Source organism: Nansenia antarctica (genome assembly GCF_963989245.1).
Source record: "Nansenia antarctica genome assembly, chromosome: 8".
Classification (NCBI taxonomy): Eukaryota; Metazoa; Chordata; class Actinopteri; order Argentiniformes; family Microstomatidae; genus Nansenia; species Nansenia antarctica.
Window position 1 is genome coordinate 25,976,513 of NC_137678.1, and position 7,500 is coordinate 25,984,012.

Genomic DNA, 7,500 nt, shown 5'->3' on the forward strand with positions numbered 1-7,500 from the left:
ATTGCGGTTGCCCTCAAAGTTCTCCAACTGAATTTGTCAGTTTGATTTCGTTTGGCTTCGTGACAGGATATTGCGTGAGGAGAGTTGCTTCTGCCCAAGGCTTTAGTCATACTGGCTACAGTCAGCTTGTTCTGGCTCGAAAAAAGCACGCTTGCAGCATCAATGCATCTGTCAAGAAATAATTAGTCATAAGATAATCATTTAGACGCTATGTATTTTTGGAATAAACTCTTAGTGACCTTCAGATATTATGCAATGACATTTTTTCCATTTTAGATATGTTGTTTCTCATAGAAGATAAGATGTGTTTTTCTCTTCAATTTGCAAAATTCAGGGCTGGATGTATTTACATGTAAAAGCTACAGGTGTTTCAATTTGACAACATGTAAAATGAAAGTAGTATTTTTGTAAATTGTTTATATTTTGTAAATATTAAATTATGTTATATCACACGATCATGTCGTCTTTAAGTTCAACTTCTCTGGACCGAAAGTGTTTGTCTGATCCGTGTTTGTCAGTGGCCTCCTTCATACAGTATATACTGTTATATATTATGATATATCATACTGTATATATCATCTAGCAGGCAGTTTGCCCAAAGCAACATGCAGTACAGTGAGTGGATACTATTGATCCCAGTGGGAATCTAACTCACATACTAAGTGTTGGAAGTGTCATGCTCTACTAGAGGAGCACGTTGTTGTTCCCAAGGTGCCTGTCCTGTGTGTGTGTGTGTGTGTGTGTGTGTGTGTGTGTGTGTGTAACTTATTGGATCCAAAGCCCTGCTAGAACTGCAGGAATGCATTAATGGAACGAGACAATTTGCTCTCAATAGACCCATTGGCATACCTCTGTTGATGCTATGGTTGTCCAGCATTCCTCTTGCAGTGTCTAAGAATTTAAAGTCTTCCTTCTCCTTCTCCTTCTCCTCTCTACGACTTTCTACTCTGGCTTTCTCTTTCTCTCTCTCTTTCTCAAACGCTCTCTCTCTCTGTCTCTGTCTCTGTCTCTCTCTCTCTCTCTCTCTCTCTCTCTCTCTCTCTCTCTCTCTCTCTCTCTCTCTCTCTCTCTCTCTCTGTGTGTGTCTCTCTCTCTCTTCTCTCCTGAATGAGAGACTGTGATATGTGAGAAGTGGCGATGCTGTGTTAAATACCACGAGTGCTTTCTCTTAAAAAGAGCCTTTAAAACGCTAACGATACTGACCCCTTAATTCCTCTGAACCCTGCTGAGGGCTGATTTATTGGGCTGGTGGTGAAGAGGGACCCTGACCAGCGCAGAGCAGTAGACGCCAACCCTTAATGCCCTCTCACTCAGAGAGGTGATTAATCCTGAGACCTGGTACCACACTCACATTTCCAAAGATCGTGACGTTAGAATTATAAGGTTCTATCTCCATTTTTGTCAAAATTTAGTTTTTTTACATAATCTGATCCATTAGGTGTTTCTTAACGCCTGTGTGGTGTTATTTTTAAACTGTTGACATTTTTGAGTTAGTAATTAATAAAATACAAAGGTTCCATCTCACAAAACATAATGGAATGTAAAAACTTTGACGCTCAATATCTCTGAACTGCCCTAAACGGAGATAGAACCTTATCATTCTAAGCTCACGATCTTCCACCTTTCTTCTCATCCAATCTGTTTCTGAGCTGTTTACGTCCTTGTTGCTCCAGTTCAGGTTTGTGTGGTCAAAGGACAATAAAGACAATCTCTCACATTTCACTTGTTTTATATGTCCCCATTTTCCTTTCATACAAACCTTGAAAACACGGTTAAAATAAAAATAAAAAAGCCACATTTCTTTCTTCTTTTATTTCATACTTTTTTATCCTGGTTGCCCATGGTTTGACAACTCTTGACGTTAGAATTATAAGGTTCTATCTCCATTTTGGTAAACATTTACATAATCTTATCCATTAGGTGTTTATTAATGCCTGTGTGGTGTTATTTTTAAAATGTTGACATTTTTGAGTTAGTAATTAAGAAAATACAACGGTTCCATCTCACAAAACATAATGGAATGTAAAAACGTTGACGCTCAATATCTCTGAACTGCCCTAAACGGAGATAGAACCTTATAATTCTAAGCTCACGAACTATGTCAGGAACACGACACATATTTGACTTCTTGTGAGTTTATTTTGACAGGAGAGAGGGAAACACAAATGCGACCTTGTAAGGCAAGCCATCACTCTCAGCCAGCACACAGATGAAGAGTGTGTTTCTGAAATAGACGTTCTCTGACTGTAACGTGGACCTGACGTACATCAAGATAGTCCTTCAGTTAGCCTCTAATCCGACACACGTTGCCCTGAGGAGACATTGACAAGATAGAATGAACAACAAGGGAATGAATATGGATATAGTGTTGGGTTCAGTTTTCAAGATGGCCGTCCACAGCCACAGCCTTGGTAACATGTTATTGGGTAACACTGATAGTTGGACGTCTGTGGCTATTTCCCGGTTGCGCGTCAACAGATCCAATGTCAACAATGCCTGTCTAGTCAGTCCAGTGAGCTCTGGACCAAAGTTTAGAACACACTTCCTGTGTTGTCTCAGCCAATCACAGAGGGGGGTGAAGATTTGCGTGAAAGGGTCCATGAGTGGACTTGACAGCCTTGCAGCGAGGCGCAGTGAAAACTCAGTGACACTGACTTTTGTTTGTGAAGTGAATGTGCTCCCTCCAGGCCTACAGAGTTGGGCAGTTGTATCGCTAGTTGGGTCATAATTCATGTTTTTGTTGGTTGATATCCATTCCAGTTTTTTGTTGGTCGTCCATCTCGGACAGCGCTGTGTTGGTCCAAGCGTCAGCGTAGACACCGGAGCCAAGACCTCGGTTCCTTTCAGACTGTGTCTTTTCTCTGGTGAGGAGCTTTCACAGGGTGAGCTGCCTCAGCCCCTGCCAGTCGGCATTGGTTCAACCCTCGGGAGTTTTGGCCCGAACGGAGCGTTCTCAGTGCCAGTGACCTCTGACCTCTGAAGGGCGAGGATCCAATGAATAATCACCACACTTAAGATTCTCTACATGACTCCTTCTCCTCTGCTGCACAGCTTCCTTAGCGGCTTTCTTCCTACTCCCTGCTGAGCGATGGATGTATGTCTGTCTGTCTCTCTGTCTGTCTGCCTCTCTGTCTCTGTCTGTCTGCCTCTCTCTCTGTCTGTCTCTCTGCCTCTCTCTCTCTCTCTGTCTCTGTCTCTGTCTCTGTCTCTCTCTTTCTCTCTCTCTCTCTCTCTCTCTCTGTCTCTCTCTCTCCCCTCTCTCTCTCTCTCTCTCTCTCTCTCTCTCTCTCTCTCTCTCTCTCTCTCTCTCTCTCTCTCTCTCTCTATATATATATATATATATATATATATATATAGAGAGAGTCACATATGAAAGAATTAGGACACCCCATGAAATATCCTGTTCTTTTTTTAAAAATATGGACATATATTTGATCTTCTTTCAAACAATATATATATATATATATATATATATATATATATATATATATATATATATATATAGATAAAGGTGATGTCATCACAATCAAAAACAATGAAAATGTAACGTTGTTATCCTTTATTTAACAAGAAATGAACAAAGATGCCAATTCCTACTGAGGAAAAAGTTAGGACACCCTGGCCTATGCCCTATAACTGGTATTGCTTCTGTTGGCTGAAATAACCTTAGAGGTTTCCTATCTCTCTGACATCGACCGGGAGAAAGTCTTTCCCACTCCTCCATGCAGAATTATTTCAGCTGTGTGATGTTTGAGGGGTGTCTTGCATACACAGCCCGTTTCAAATCACCCCACAGCATCTCAATAGGATAGGATTGAGGATTACGATCCAGGCTTTGACTCAGCCATTCCAGAACTGTCCATTTCTTTTGAGACATTCTTCGGTGGATTTACTGGAATGTTTTGGGTCATTGTCATGTTGCATGGTCCACATCCACTTACATTTTTGGACTGATGTCTCACATTTTCCTCAAGCACCCCTCAGATACAATAAAGAATTCATAGTGGATTCTATGATGGTGAGTAAAACAGCCCCAAACCATAACATTTCCACCGCCATGCTTCACAGTTGGTATGAGGTTCTTGTGCTCAGATGCTGTCTTTGGTTTGTGCTAAACATGTCTTCTGTTACCGTGCCCAAATAATTAAACTTTGGATTCATCTGTCGAAAGCACATTCTTCCAGAAGTCATGGTGTTTGTCTAGGTCAGGGGTCTCCAACCTTTTTTCATCCGAGAGCTACTTTGAAAAAATGTAAGTGGCCGAGAGCTACTCATATCTTATTACTTACATTCATTCACATAACGTATCAAAACACTCTGAAATTCTTCACTAGCATGCTCTGTTTCAAATGTCAATGTGTAAGCTCACTATAGTAGCAGCAGTATATTCTGTATCCATATATCAATGTATCACATCACCTCCATTCACATATCAAAAGCTTATAATTGTATGGTCCACATGTGTGTAATAAGTGCATTCACCTTTTCTAGTTTTTTCAGTCAGAAAACATTAGTATTTTTACTTTTTATTTTTAGACTCTAGGTGTTCTCTGGCAAACTCCCATGGAAATCAAACTTGTGCAGTTTTTAATCTGATTGGTCGATGGTTGATCTTTTTACATCAACTGTGGCCAGAGCTACCTGAAGGTCCTGTGATGACATTTTAGGATTGTTGGAGACGTCTTTAAGCAGCTTGCGAGTCTGCTCTTGGGCTGAACTTGCTAGGACGGCCTGACCTGGCCATGTTGCCAGTTGTTTTCAATGTTCTCCACACAAATTATTTTCTGGACAGTGGAATGGCTGATTTCTAATTGTTTGGAGATCTTTTCCCAGACTCGCATCTACAACCTTCCTTCTGAAGGCCTCAGAGAACTCTTTTGTTCTCACCATGGGGATACCACTCACTTCAACAATCAAGAGTGAACCAAACTGAATGTCTGAGGTTTAAATAAGACAGGCCAAAATCGAACAATGCTCTAATCATTTGCACCTGGGGCACTTGATTCTAATTGTAGGCATTTTAAGTAGTAATACATGTGGGGATGTCCTAACTCTTTTTCACATGACTGTATTACGGTACATGTGGGAATACGGTACATGTGGGAAAACTAGGGTTAGGGTTAGGTGCTACGTCGACTTGGTACGTGCTGGCATGTCTAACCCTAACCCTAATCTTAACCCTAACCCTAACCTTAACCCTAGCACCTAACCCTAACCCTAACCTTAACCCTAGCACCTAACCCTAACCCTAGTTTTCCCACATGTACCGTTTTCCCACATGTACCGTAACATATATAATATACATCCTCCCGCGCAATTACCAGTCTCTCTCCCATCTGTCCTCCACTCCTCTTCTTTTCCTCTTCCTCTCCATCTCTCCCCCCTCTCATTAGTGTGTTCATTCATTCATATTATGATGGAAGGTTATGTCATGTTCTCTTAAGGAAAAATCTTGAAAGTGCATTATGTATCGTCAGGTCCTCACTGTGTCCCCCATCTGCCGTTCAGTTACATGACTCTGCTGCCCTCTTCAGTTCAAACGGAGGAATTACACAATACCTGCATTTGTCCGCAAGCGGAGACAATGACGCTAAACCCCATAGAAAAGAAGCCCCCCCCAGATGTGATAGGTACAAAAGAGAGTAAATCCTCTTATGATCGTTATACAGCTATGTAATCCAATCAGTCAATCTCCTTCATGATATGCCTCTGTTGGATGTCTGGTTTTTATTGGTTGGACTACTCAGGAAGTAATAATCTCCCACAAATCTTGTGAGAGAAAAGAGAGAGAGGGATTTGGGTTTCCTGCAGCCCTTTAGAAAAGGGAATGGGATTTCCTGTTGCATTTAGTAATACCCTTTAAGAGAAGACTAGGGGACACATAAGTGGCAGCCTTGAGTAATACCCTTTAACACAAGACTATTGGGGGCCTGAGTGGCTGACGCAGAAACGCAGAACACATACTGATGATAAAGCTTTTAGATCGGGCAGGAGTGGGAGGCCTGCAGGGTCAAACTGACTTACCGTTCATTCATTTGATGTCATGTCAAATTTAATGAGCGCTGTTTTTGCCTGTAGATGTAACAGGCGATCTCTCTCACTGTGTCATTGTCTTTCTCCTGGGTCAGCGCCCAGGCCAGGCAGGCAGGCCAGACACACCACCCCCACACCAAACCCAGGCCCCCGGCCGTGCCTTTTCACAAGCTGCACCCCGCCTCTGGAACTCTCTCCCTCAACCACTCAGAGACTCACCCTCACTACTCTCCACTTTTAAATCCCACCTCAAATCCTACCTGACTGTTCTCCCATGCATACAACCTCCCCTACCCCTAACCCTGCCACCCCCCCTGGACATTGCTGCGTTACTGTGTTCCCCGTTCGTTAACTCTGTGTTCTATGTGCTCATGTTATCTGTTGCTTGTTGTTACTGTGTTTTCTGTTTTTCCCATATTGTCAGTGTCTTTGAGCCTCAGAAAAGCGCTATATAAATACAATTAATTATTATTATTATTATTATTATTATTACTGCCACCTCATCTTCAGAGCCGCCTGGGCCGTACACACCACACAGTAGTAGTGTTCCCCGACAGCAGAGAGAGAGAGAGAGAGAGAGAGAGAGAGAGAGAGAGAGAGAGAGGAGAGAGAGAGAGAGAGAGAGAGAGGGAGAGAGAGAGAGATAATGAGAGGGAGAGGGAGTTTGAGAGAGAGGGGGTGGGGGCAAGTGAGAGGAAGAGGGGGGGCAAGTGGAAGGGTGAGAGAGAGAGAGAGAGAGAGAGAGAGAGAGAGAGAGGGAGAGAGAGAGATAATGAGAGGGAGAGGGAGTTTGAGAGAGAGGGGGTGGGGGCAAGTGAGAGGAAGAGGGGGGGCAAGTGGAAGGGTGAGAGAGAGAGAGAGAGAGAGAGAGAGAGAGAGAGAGAGAGAGAGAGAGAGAGAGAGAGAGAGAGAGAGATGGATTTGGGACATTACACTCCGGAGCCCCAAAATGACCTCCGAAGGAAAAAAAGAAACACGATTTACGACCTCGAGCAGACAAAACGCTATTGCGTGCGCTCGACGTAGTAAATCGTAGCCTTTCCGAGTCAATTGCCTTTTCCCTAACAATAATGCCTTGCAAAACAAGTGTGGTGTTCATAACTCATCCCCCAGACTACATACAAGCTTAATTAGAGTCTCCTTCCATGTCTACCACCAAACAAAGAGATAAGTGTCTCTGGCAGGCTGGATTCAATGAGTGTGGCCTTTCTTACACACACTGCTAAAATATGTTGCTTCAAAGTAACAAAAAAAAGTGAGTCTTTTTTTGGGGGGGGGGGATGAGTTAACCGACATTTCGAGGGGTCGAATTAAGCGAATCAAAGGAATGAATTGTTAAAACGAGGCTGTGATTTACTGCGATAGCATTTTGTGCGCTCGGTTGTGGCCACCTTTTTATTTTCTTCTCTCTCTTTTTGGCCACTCCAGGGCTCCATATTTCACAGAGGTGTCCGCCCTTTTCTTTTC